Source organism: Hetaerina americana, unplaced genomic scaffold (genome assembly GCF_022747635.1).
Source record: "Hetaerina americana unplaced genomic scaffold, ioHetAmer1.1.p SCAF_20, whole genome shotgun sequence".
Classification (NCBI taxonomy): domain Eukaryota; kingdom Metazoa; phylum Arthropoda; class Insecta; order Odonata; family Calopterygidae; genus Hetaerina; species Hetaerina americana.
In genome coordinates this window covers 7,157,649-7,170,753 of record NW_027286764.1, presented here as the reverse complement: position 1 = coordinate 7,170,753, position 13,105 = coordinate 7,157,649, and the positions used below count along the sequence as shown (strand labels likewise).

The 13,105-nt window shown below is 43.0% G+C and overlaps 1 protein-coding gene across 1 annotated transcript in view; it reads left to right on the top strand.

Annotated features, from left to right (window-relative positions):
* Positions 1-4,533: 4,533 nt before the first annotated feature.
* Prosap (SH3 and multiple ankyrin repeat domains prosap) overlaps positions 4,534-13,105 on the top strand; it is a 427,994-nt gene continuing 419,422 nt past the window's right edge. Inside the window, exon 1 of the mRNA XM_071586042.1 lies at positions 4,534-4,558. The gene's annotated coding sequence lies outside the window, so the exon portion shown is untranslated. The remainder of the gene's footprint in view (positions 4,559-13,105) is intronic.

Below are 13,105 nucleotides of genomic sequence, written 5' to 3'. Positions count from 1 at the left end.
CGAAAAATCACATAGGGGCTGCAGGAGACCAGAGAAGCTTGCCCGAGAATCGGACCCGGGCCCCTCCGATCAGTAGTCCAACGATCTACCCCTTTGGACTATCACATGTTAGAATTGTATACGAAGGTAATGACTTTCAGGCGTACTTGGTAGTTCAGTGGGTAAAGAGATACAAGGCCCAAGTTAAGTAGTGTAATAGCTACCCTGGCGAAGATATAAATAGCGATCACAACCTGGGGATCATTGACAGCCGACTGCGATACAAGAAGATGAAGAAAGAGAGACAACAACCCAGATGGAACTCAAAGATACGGAAGAAAAGAGGGCAAGAGAAAAATTCACAACGGCCAACGAAAGGCAGGTAGAAGGAAATAATGATGATACCAGCACTGAGGGTCGATGGAAAGAAATGTAGAATATAATTACCGAAGCGGTAGATACGCTCCTTGTGAGTGAGGCGGAAGTATCTAAGAAGCCATGGATTACAGCTCAAATAAAAGGTCTCATTGACGAAAGAAGAAAATACAAGAATCCAAGAAATGAGAGTGAAGAAGACCTCTATAAACAGTTGCGGAACCAGGTCATACGAGAGTGCAAGAAGGCAAAGGAAGAACGAATAGAAATCTGCTGGGAGGAAATCAATGGCAACATGAAAAAAAGAAAAAAGCAAGATGGCTTATAAACTAGTGAAGATGCAAATCGTGGGAAGAAAAACAAAATCCCAAAAGATACGAGCCGCTAATGGAAAAATACAAAGAGATGTTGACGACATTGGGTATAGATGGAAAAAACACATTAAAGTACTCTATCAAGCTCCCAAACCACTAGAAGATGGCTGAATTAAAGATGAAAGCATGATAGGTAAAGACGATCCGGGTCCGCAGATATTAAGAAGCGAATTCGAGATAGCCGTGGCAGACCTGAGAAAGAACAAGGCACTAGGTGTTGACAAAATAAACGGAGAAATAATCAAGGCACTCGGGGTCAAAGCGAAGGATGCCCTCTATGGACTAATCGAAGGTAGCTACGAGAGCGGAGAGATACCAGAAGCCTCGATAAAAGTATAATGATTGCAATACCGAAGAAACCGAAAACAGATAAATGCGAAGAACACCGAACATTGAGCCTGGTGACTCAAGCATCAGGAATCCTTCCTCGGATGATTAGCCGAAGAATAGAAGGAAGGATAGAAGGAAACCTCTCAGAAAACCAATTCGGATTCAGGAATAACCGCGGAGCAAGAGAGGCAATTCTCAGCTTGAGAGTTCTGGCCGAAAAAATGGGACACGTTAGTAAGCCATTATATGTGGGTGGCATTCGTCGACTTGGAGAAGGCCTTCGACAAAATCGAATGGAACAAGATGTTCAAGATACTAGAAGCACTTATATAGGACTACAAAAACAGAAGAATTATCCATAACCGCCTCAAGAATCAGGTTACAACAATTCAAACGAAAAATTGAATAAAAATAAAAGTAGTGGCGGAAACGCGAAAGGACCTGCAAGCAACTTTCCATATGTGCTATGGATCAAGTACTGGGGGAATATAATATGAACATCAACAAGAAGACAACTAAAATCCTTCTGATGCGGAAGAGAGAAGATAAATGCTGATACCACAATGCGAGGGGTGAAACTAGAGCAAGTGAAATCCTTCATCTCCCTGGGCATTGAAACATGGTGCTGGAGGAGAATGCTGAAGATTAAATGGACAGACAAAGTGAGGAACGATGAAGTATATAGAAGAGCAGAAGAGGAAAGGACCATATGGAGGGCTCTGCGGCAAAGGAGAAATAGATGGATTGGACACACATTGAGGCCCAATGGATTGATTAGGAATATAATGAAAGGCAAGAGAAAGTATCAGGGATTGAGGGAATTTACATTAAATACAGAGTAGGGTAGTATACCTGTATAGTAGAATAGAGGGCTACAGTCCTCAAACCAATCCTAGGATTGAAATACTGATGATGAAATATATATATATATATATATATATATATATATATAGTATATATATATAGTGTGTGTATATATAATGTGTATACAAATATAAAAAAATAATTCATGGCCCAAAGAATAGACTATTCGGGTTGTCAGGCAGCACCGAGTTAGGACTAAATGAACGAAAAATTATTCTATTCTCTGCATGAAGAGAAACAAGATACAGAATGGGACAACAGGGCAGCTCGATATGAAACAATACTTACTGGGCGGTATCAATTGGAATTTCCGTATATCTTCAAGAAACAACATACTTCACGCGACCGAGAGAAATTTTTTTTAATATTAGCTAAAAGAGCCTCCGGCTTAACGTCCATGAACATTACATAATTTTACTATGAGCTCTCTTGTACTCCTGCAATTAGTAGCGATCTTACTGCCTAAATAAGCAAAAAAAAACTTCCACTTTTTCGACTGTGCCTTTCCTTAGTCTAATGGAGAGTAAGTCTTCCTTGCTTCTTCTGACTACTTTTACCCATTTTACTCTGGCTTATACCTCCGGACACCTATTTATTTCCGTGTGCGGGGAATATGTGGACAAGCCAACAAAAGATTAGGATTTATTAGAAGAGGACTGGGTAAATAAAATGGATAAGTCAGAGAGAAATGTTATCTGTTGTTGGTTAGGCCTCATTTAGAATATGCTGCAATTATAAATGGGATCCTCAAGAAGTTGGATTGACTACCAAATTGGATCACGTGCAGTGCATAGAAGCTAGATTTATAAAACGTTGTTATTATAAACTTAGTAGCGCATCCAAAATATTAGAGGAGCCAGGCTGCGAATCAGTCGATGGAGCGAAGGTCAAATTACAGATTGAAGCTCTCAGCTAAATTGGAAGGCCGTCTCTTTAGCAGTGATGCTGAAAATGAATTATTACCCCCATCGTACTACGGTAGGAGAGATCACGCTTGTAAAATTATAGAGATTAAGTGTAGAACAGGTAGATTTAAGATGTCATTTTTTCCGGGAACGATACGGGATCATAATAATAATCCGACCGAGGTAGGGGTAAAACATATTCGGGTCCACAGTCAGGTGTGTATTCACCCCCTGCCACACACCCCAGCGGTGTTCTAAAATACGAGTATCTATCTATCCATATACTACCCCATCCATACAGTCCTTTCTCTGTAGTTTCCTTGCCATGCATTTTTTCATTCTTTCAGTCTCCTTCGCTATCACCTATTTCTTTAGGATTAGAAATAATATTAGTCAAATAACAGTAATAATGATATAGTTGCTTGGTTGAAAATATTTGACCAAATCATCGATCACTTTGCTTCGTTGCACAGCGACCGAGATGTTCAGTCTCTCTCCCCCATGCCGCCAGCCACCCCTTTTTCACCCTCCACCCCCTCCATTCCGATCCGCGCGATGCCCCAAGGTCCGTCCGTAAAGGTCTCGCACGGATCTACCCGCGCTCTCCTGCGTCTGCTGCCACCTGGGCGGTGGGTCTCCTAACTTCCTCATCCCCCGCCACAGTCCCTCCCCCTCCCTCACTCACTCTCTCCCGCGCACCCCCTTCTGTCCAACCCTCCCCCCCTTTTTCATCCCCGTCTTTTCTCCGAGGACGCCCTCCTCGCCGACCTCCCTTCGCCGCCTCGCAGACGGAATTTCGGCGCCGACTTGGAGCTGCGCGCTTCGAGGCAGAGACAGAGAGGGGGGCTGGGCAGGGGAGGAGAGTCCGCTATCGATTCTGGGGTCCGCTGTGCAGTCGGTTCCCTTACCCCTTCGCCTCCGGCTGGTGCTGCACCCCCCGGGGTACCACTGAGCTCCCTCTGCGAGGGTGGTGTGTTTATCCCGCCGCACCACTGAGGGGTTCGACGCATAGTGTAGGAACCTGGATCTGTCCGGGGTGTCGGGATCCCCTATCTCCCATTCCGTCCCAAGAAGACGAGCACTGCGGCTCGCGGCCTTGTTTGTGCGGCGCTTGTTTTGTCCGCTCGCCGTCACGTGACTCCGCCGTACATTCGTCGTCGTGATTCGCGACCCCCTGCCATCCAATCGGGAGGGACGTGTGTGAACTTCATCTGCTGCGTCCATTCCGCGTCGTCGGGTAAGGTGATCGACGCACGCAGAACGGACAACAGTCGTCGTTGTGGTCGCGTCGCCGGGAGGGACGCTCGCGGCGGGGTTGATGAGCGAGCGTCGCCATAGGGTACGCGCGAGGGTGTGTTTCTGTTGTGCTCTGTGCGTGTGTGTGTTCGTTCGCGTTGTTGTGTGTGCCTCAGTCGACTTCCTTTCCGTGTGAATGCCCCTCCCCTTTCGCCCGACCCCACCGATTCGACTCGTCCCTCTTCGGCTGTCGCCACCATCCGCCGCGGCGCGGTGAGGTGGGAGGGGTCCAGGCGCCGTCGCTGCCCCTCAATCGACTGGCAGGAGAGAAACCTGGCGCGCATCCTCCCCGAGGAAGCCCAGGAAGGAAGGAAGGGAGGAGAAGGGTGCGATTTTGTTTGCGGAGGAAAAGGGCGGCGGATTGTTCGCGCCTGAATCCCACCCCCCTCTCGCTCGTCTGGCCTTTGTAAGGATTCTTCGCCGGAGGAACAAGGGGTGAGTTTCGTCTCTTTCCTTTTTGTTTTGTTATTTTTTAAAAAGAAATTCCCCCCTCCCCTCCATCTGTCGTAGAAAAACGGGGAGAATCAGGGTACTTGGTTGATTGAAACTTTGGGTGAGTACGCCGTCCGTCGAATGGGACGTTAAACTGCGGACCCCTTGGCTCCTTTCGTAAAGAGTAGGCTAATGCCGACGCTGGGTTTCTCTCCACCCTTCATCCTTTCCTGTCCATCCCCTATGGCGCAAATTACCTTAGCTGTCGGTCGCCTCCCCTAAAAACTACTACTACAATAGCGTGACGTTTGCGTTTATAAAAGTCGCGATCTAAAGGAACAGGAGATGTTTGTGAATGCACCCCCACATATGAAAAGTGAGAAGTTGTTGGGACGGATTTCCGCCCTCGCTACCCAGTTAGTTCTAAGACAGAGGCGTTCATTCCGTTTCTGCCATCGTCTGCGTTTCTTATTCCATTCCTTCGTGCATCGTATCTTGCTTGAGTTTCTCGCTCCAGCCTCGCCTTCTACGTTTGCCTCCTTCGCTCTAGTACTTCCTCCCGTTATCGTCTTGAGGACTCTTACGACGTGCCTCGAGTCTCATCCCACTCCACGTATTATTATTATTATTACACAACATCCGTCAAGCTATCGCTAGGGCGTATGGCAGGGGCTGATTACGCACCACTCTACTTTTGACCCAAAATGCTTCCCTCCTAGCGTGGTTGGATTATGTTATTCTGATTCTTTATCGTTCCTGGGAAAAATGACATCTTAAATCTATCTGTTCTACACTTAATCTTTCTAATTTTACCAGCGTGATCTCTCCTACCGTAGTTCGATGGGGGTAATAATACATTTTCAACATCACTGCTAAAGAGACCTCCTTCCAATTGATGTTAGAGCTTCAATCTGTAATTTAACCTTCGCTCCTCGAGTGATTCCCAGCCTAGCTGCTCTAATATTTTGGATACGCTACTAAGTTTATCATAACAACGTTTTATAAATCTAGCTCCTCTACGCTGCACATGTTCCAATTTGGTAGTCAATCCAACTTCGTGGGAATCCCATTTATAATTACAGCATCTTCTATGAATGAGGCCTAATCAGCGAAAGATAACATTTCTCGTTGAACTTTTCATCACATTTACCAAGTACTCTTCTTAGAAACCAGAATTTTTTGTTGGCCTTTCCACACATCACTCGTGCATTGGACTCCGTCGATGAATCAGGACTCAACTCAGTTTTGATCCTCACCTCGAGAGCGCAACTTATTCCGGCGGTGGGCTCGTATCGATGAGGGAGGATCGGGTCCGCCCCCAAGGACCTGGGACGGCACCGGGCTGCTGCCGCGTCACTACGGCGAGCGATTTAGTGTATCCCGTTGCAAGGAAGCTTTGTTCCCATCGGAATAATTGCTTGCATTATCATTGGCTGTCTCTGCACTGCACGGCGAATTCAATCTATGATCGAGATTTTTAAAAATTGTGGGACGTAAGTGGAAACGGAAGCTTGAAGTTCAAATTATTGGAATTCTGCCAATATTCTGCGGTTGCGTCGCGTCTGTTCTTGATATGGATGTTGTCAATGAGGGAAGGAAACCATGAAAGGAAGTTTGGTACTTCGGGGACCCTTTTCTTGGGTGCACTCGGCCCTGCCGAATCAAATATCGAACGATTTAATTACGTCTCTTTAAAGTTTCCGCTGGTCTTAATAAATCCTTCCCGCGTCTTATATACGTTATAACCCATAAACACATTAATCAACCCAAGGGCCAGTTTCTTTCCCTGCGGGGATCGAGATGGTGCGGGGGCTAACGTACTGGCTTCCCACCCAGAGGGTCCGGGTTCAAATTCCGGCGGTGTTGAATATTTTTCAGAGGTATCTCGATCCCTACTTGAGGTGCTTTGTGGAGGGCACTTTGAGTGAGTACGGCGTCCGTCGGATGGGACGTTAAACTGCGGACCCCTTGGCGCCTTTCGTAATGAGTAGGCTGATGCTGACGCCGGGTTTCTCTCCACCCTTCATCCTTTCCTGTCCATCCCCTATGGAGCAAATGACCTTACCTGTCGGTCGCCTTCCCTAAAAATCACTACTGCACACAGGTGAATTTATGGTGTTCCTCCCCTAAATACTACTACTACTTCTTCCCCTGCGCGTGTTATGGTTTCCCCAGAAGATCTGATACCCGAAAAATTACATAGCTTGGGTGCAGCTGAGGGTGCCCGGGGAAGCTTGCCCTGGGAATCGAACCCGGGCCTTCCAACCTCCAACCTCCTTAGTCCAACGCTCTACCCTTACATACATTATATAGTAGTCCAAGGGTATATATTAAATATAACCCTTATACATACACACACACAGATATATATATATATATATATATATATATATATATATATATATATATATATATATATATATATATATATATATATATGCTTTCGTTGACGTAACACGGAAGTGCCGAATAGTACATTACACAGTAACAAACAATATAGAAACACAAAAAAAGGAACACTCACACGTTATTTCTTGATAATTTCGACGGAATTCTACTCCGTCTTCATCGGAAGATAGAGAAGTAATATAATAATAAGGCGGAGTAGAATTCCGTCGAAATTATCAAGAAATAACGTGTGAGTGTTCCTTTTTTTGTGTTTCTATTTTGTTTGTTACTGTGTAATATATATATATATATATATATATGTATATATACATATATATTAATACAAATATATATATATATATATATATATATATATATATATATATATATATACATATATATTAATACAAATATATATATATACATATATATTAATACAAATATATATATATATATATACATATATATTAATACAAATATATATATACATAAACAATATATATAAGGTTTTTATTGTCTACAATCAATAATTTATTTTTATGCATATTTTACTTCATTATATTCCTTTCTCTTCGTTCATTTCAGTGGCTAAATGTTTGCTTCTGATTGTCATCTTAACTAAAAATTCGACGCGTGACTGCAGAGCATTTGCTGCCATGGAGGCTAATTTGTTGTCGTGAATTTTTTCGGAAATGTTCGTAATATCCGAGTATATATCAGTTACGAGTTCAAATTTTTCGAGACAATTTCAGGCAAAAGTGTTATGAAAGTTAAGCCACCGTGAACAAATAGAAACCTGGAGAAGACACATGAAGGCCTAAACGAGAGATGGACGAACTTCAGTTTTCTTTGGTTATAGAATGATGCATTCATCCTCAAATGGCATCCCAATGGTGGGCCTAGCTACATTTCGGTGTGTTTTCAGTCTGCAAAGTTCTAGGATTACCGTACGGCCCATGAATTGTGGTGGACTGGTCGCTCTACCCCCTGGATTATGGTGGAACTACAGTAACGCAATCAAATATAATGAAAATATTTTATCTCAATTGGAAATAATTTTGACTGTAGAGCATGGTTATTTTAAAAGTTTAATTCAGTTGAAACCACGAAGAGGATTTTCTGCAATGCACGGTAATCCCAGCGTTAATCGAATAAGGATCAAATAGTGACGGTGTTATACTCTTAAATAATCATAAAATAATGTTACATCGTCAACCACTTGCAAAAAGTCTTCGTATTCACTGGTCATTTTGTCGAGATTGAGAGAACACCCATTGTGATTATTTGTGAAAATGAAATCTTTGTCTCTGCCAAAAAGTATCGAATTGAGGCATCAGCATCGAATAAAATTTCTACTATTACAAGTTTGTTGTTTCGGACAACAATGAAAAAAATTGTTTAGGATGTTTTATGTTAACGCGTAGAATAAATTCTTTAAAAATAGGGTTAAACTGATTTTAATATTATCAGCCATAACTCCAAAAAGTGTGGTTGTATTTCGTGACAATCTTGCCAGATTTTCGAAGCCAAAAAACATTTTAAAATATCGAAACCGAAGCATGAATAGAATAATTATGACGAGAAATACTTCCCGACTTGGAATAGGTCGTGGGCGCCGTAGCCAGTGGACGCTCCCTCGGCCTTCTTGGAGGGGAGGGGGCGAAGGGCAAGGCGGCGGCGATCACGCGAAGAGAGCCGGGGAAACGGCCGCGGAATAGTACGATGCCTTTACAATGCATCGGAAATATGGATTAGTATTTATAATTTGCAAAAAAGATAAAATTGTTTAAGATATTGATATTTCTGCGCAAACAGAACCAATTTTTTTACTTCTTTAAAATTAATAAAATACCGGGATACCGCGTTCGATGTTCGCTCGATAACTTGCTGAGAAAGCTTTCATTTAAACGGATGGAATATTTCATTGGGCTCGTTGTCATACACAGAATGCTTGACATTCGTGAAGATGAGTTGAATCCCGTGCCGCGACTGCCCAGCCTGCTCACCAGAAATACCAGGACTGTCCAATAAAGAGTGACGGTACACTTTTTTATTCGCGTAATTTATTGTGGAATATTTACATTTTTTCATGCTGTTAGCTTAATGTAAAGAGTATATTTGGTAAAATATGCATTGATTTGACTCCAGTATGGCGACCACGGAAGGAAGTTGAAAATGTTCATTTCGCCTTGGCAACGTCGCATGTAACACGAGTCTCTTCGTTTTGATTTTGCTTTCACCTGAAAAGATCGTCCGCCGACGCTTCGTATGCAATGCTACGGAAGATTGGTGGAGAATTTGCCTTTTCTGGAAACAGAAAACGGTTTCAAATGTTGAAAGAGTAAGTACAGTCAATTTCACGGGAAGATGGACCCCAATCCAATCAAGTCACACCGAGTGAACATCACCGCTGATATGAGTGATGATCGTCAATTTCAGAAATATTGAAAATTTCATTGAGAGCTGTCCACAAGTTTTTCAACGGAATAATTGCACGCGACACATGTTTCCGTGCGATGGATTGCCCACGATGGAACAAGAGGACTTTCGCGTGCAGTTTGTTCGCTGAAATTGAAGTTGATTCTACAGGAAGATGAGGAGTTTTTCGCGAATTGTTTCCCTGAAAACGGAACTTGGGCACATCACTTTGGACTCGAGAGACCAAACAGCACAACCCCACATGGATGTATCCCCGGTATTACTAACACCAGAACAACCAAAACATGGTAGCTTCTACTGGAAAAGTCAGATCATTTTTCTATATTCAAGGAATGGTGCAAAACCATGCCCAACACGACCTGAGACCATAAAAACTTATTTCTCCATGAAAGATCACATTTAGTCGCAAAAGTCCAGTCGCATATCAAAACCACGAGCTGGATGTTGCATCGCAACAGTGCATGACCGCATATCGCAAATTTAGTCGCTGAATATCTCGCTGAAATCATAGTGACGCGTGTCTTCCCTATGGTGCAGATCTTGCGACACGTGACTATTTTTTCTTGCTCCCCAAATTGAAGAAACATCCTGACAGAAAGCGCTGTTCATCGTCAAGGTATGGTGTGGAAAAAGTATGAAGATTCTTTATTAAACAACCCTCGTTACATTTGTCCACATTCTTTGCTAATGCTCGTTGTACCGATATGACTCACCTGCGCACCGAATGTTACACTTTCTTATTTCGGTGTCCGAAACAGTCAATTAACGCGATTGAAGTTGTCGAACTGGCAGCTATAATGGGATTGGATCGGTCCAGTGATGCGTGTGTTTTTTTGTGGCGTGAAATCAACATTTACTAGAACACTTGAAGAGGGATGCTGACACCCAACGCCGTTAATTCGTATATGCTTATTGCTCGTCGAAAATCAGATTGGTAGTCAGCGCTAGTATGACCCTAGCAGGTCTCACGCTTATGTCGTTAAAGCTCGAAACGAAGTTTCAATAATTAAATACATTCCTAAGATACGGCTTGCTTTGTGTTTTATTGTTAAACCCCGTCATTGTAGCAACCAAGATGATTTTCTCCGGGGATGGATGGAAATTTTTATTCGAAATTTTCAAACCTTTACAAAAATTTGTTCAAAATATTATTTTATTTTATGGTCTGCTGAAGTATTCCTATTTTATTTTAAGGAAAACTGCAAGACAATTAAATAGTGCCGGCAGTGAAAGGGGTCGATAGTTTACGGAATTTGTATATATTATCTCATTTTTATCTCGAGAAGAAGAAATTTGAAAAAGACGCCTGAAAAGCCAAACCCATCGGAAAGGTAATGTTAAGCGTGTCTTCAAAGCAGAAAACCGGTTCCGTCTGAAACCTATTTTTACAAGAAATAGTTAGATTAACAACGAATTAACTATATACAGTAATGTGAAAAACGGAATAATCTGTTTAATCTGAAAATTCCAATTTGAGATGGATAGGGTTATGCGAGGGAGATATTAGGGTTTGCTCTCTTTATGTGAAAATAGACAACGTTATCATGTCGTTAGGTTAAACTTGTTTTTTCAGTCTTTTCAAAAACTTTCAAGCCTTAAAACTTATTCGTCTTGACCGGGATTCGAACCCGGATCCCTCGATATCTGGCCAAGAGTGCTTCTGCCAATTAAGCTACTGTGTTGGTTTTAGCGATTTGAAAATTCTGCATTCTAATGTACATTAGGTTGACTCCGTTCAAAGCTACTCTCTCGGCATCTCCAGCAGTTTCTTTAAATTTGTTTTTTACGACTTTTTTCACATTAAATTAATCGAGATGAGGTTATAACCGACCTCTCTCTGCTGACGGAGTTCATAATGCCAGGCAACCGGGTGATAATGATTTGTAGAGGCTTCAGGTCTAACTTAGTGTTATTACATATGTAGAGAGTACGCACTACTCATATCTCACCCTGAATGATGCTACGAGAGAGTGCGTGGCAGGAGGAGTTAGCTAAACAGCCATTGTCGTAATTGGTGATTCATGGCATTAGTTAAGTTCTATTTGTCGTGTGTAATTGTCCCTATCGTGATGGTCTCGATGACCGCGAGGGAAGTTCTCTGTTCGGCTATCTTATTTCGCCCTTAACATGTCGCGGTGGTCTCGCCTTCGGACTCCATGCGGGCCTGGCGTCATTCCTTCCGTTGGCGTTGGAGTCGAGATGAGGATCAATAAAAATGTGTGCGGGATATTACTGAATTTGTATTTACTCCGTACTCGGTCGATGAAATCAAATTGCCATGTGTGTACACTGGTCCCCGAAACTTTTGAAACTGAATTCCGTCGCAGTGTTCGTTTCAGCGCGGCTCCGTGCCCTCGGAGGGGGGTCTCCGGGGTTTGTTTTCGCTTCCGACCCCTCTATTCCCTCGCACGTGCCCGCGGGGTCCGTGCGGAGCGACCCCCGGCGCCCTTGAAAGGGAGCGCGTTCCAACGGGGGGGGGCGGTAGAGGAGGGTAGAGGAGGGAGAGGGCTTTTCCATGGCAACGGCTGGTGCGAGGGTGCTTTGTTTGTGCTGGGGGAGGGGAAGGCAGCGGGATCGAAGACGGATGCTGCGCCGGGTAACTCGTGGAGAGACGCGGCGGGCGAAAGTTTCGTCGAATGAACCAATGGCGTGCTGCCATCCTGGATGGAATTGCGGGCGCTAAATGAGCAGTCAATGATGCCTGCGGTCAGTTCCCTCCTCTGTTGCGTACCCTTTGATTGGCGAAGACGTTTGGGCAGAGTCGCCCGCTCTCTTATCTGCTTCTTCTTCCGTGTGAGCTTCTATGTTCTTTTCTACCTCTCATTCCTTTCCTTGTCCTTTTCCCTTTCTTCCTCACCTCTTTCCTTATCGCTCGCAAGTCACCTCGTCCTTTCTCAGTCCACTCGGCATCACTCCTCGTCTTGGGGTCATCCTGGACGTCTTCAGTTTTGTTATTTGCTCCGAGTGTGACGGACGCTTTTGGATGTCGCCCGCGGGAACTGGGATTTATTGCATACCTGTATGTCTAAGTTCATTATTCCAAGTATTGTCCACTCTCAGTTTTCTGAGGCAGTTGAAAATATTTTATCTGAATCTGCAGGGATTTATTCTTTTAGGTCTTCCATTAAATGTAATTCTTCTTGTCATAATAGTGTCTGTATTTTTCTCAATATGCTATTCAAGTTCATTGTGAATAATTGTTGTTCATTTTTCTGTATCCGATAATGTCGTCAGTATTTTTCTTTCAGTAATTTATAGTTCTTTCAGCTTCATTTCTTTATATTCATGGTTAGATATGCCTCTGAGTACAGTGATTTTGAGCCAATTACTGTTAAGTAATCACTAGTTTTGGAATTAATGGATATCTATTTCTTATTTTTGTGAATTATAAGCTGATTTCGTCTTGTAAATTCTTATTTATAACTTTATCAATGCTGCTCCGATAATTAATTCAGAAATTAAATATTATCTTAATTAATTTAATATCCGCGAACGCGAATATCGCTTTTTTGCGCCATATTTTCCATTCGCATTCAATGTTCACCTCGCCAGTTTCCCTGCGAGCCATTCATTCCTTCTCTCATTCTCTCTCTCATTCTCTGTTTATACTTGTTGAGATATGCACATCATGTCCGCTGTGTACGTGTACACGTATGTCTATATGTATTTCAGTGTATGCACGTGCATAGGTATTGTGAATGGACTATTATAATTATTATGAGG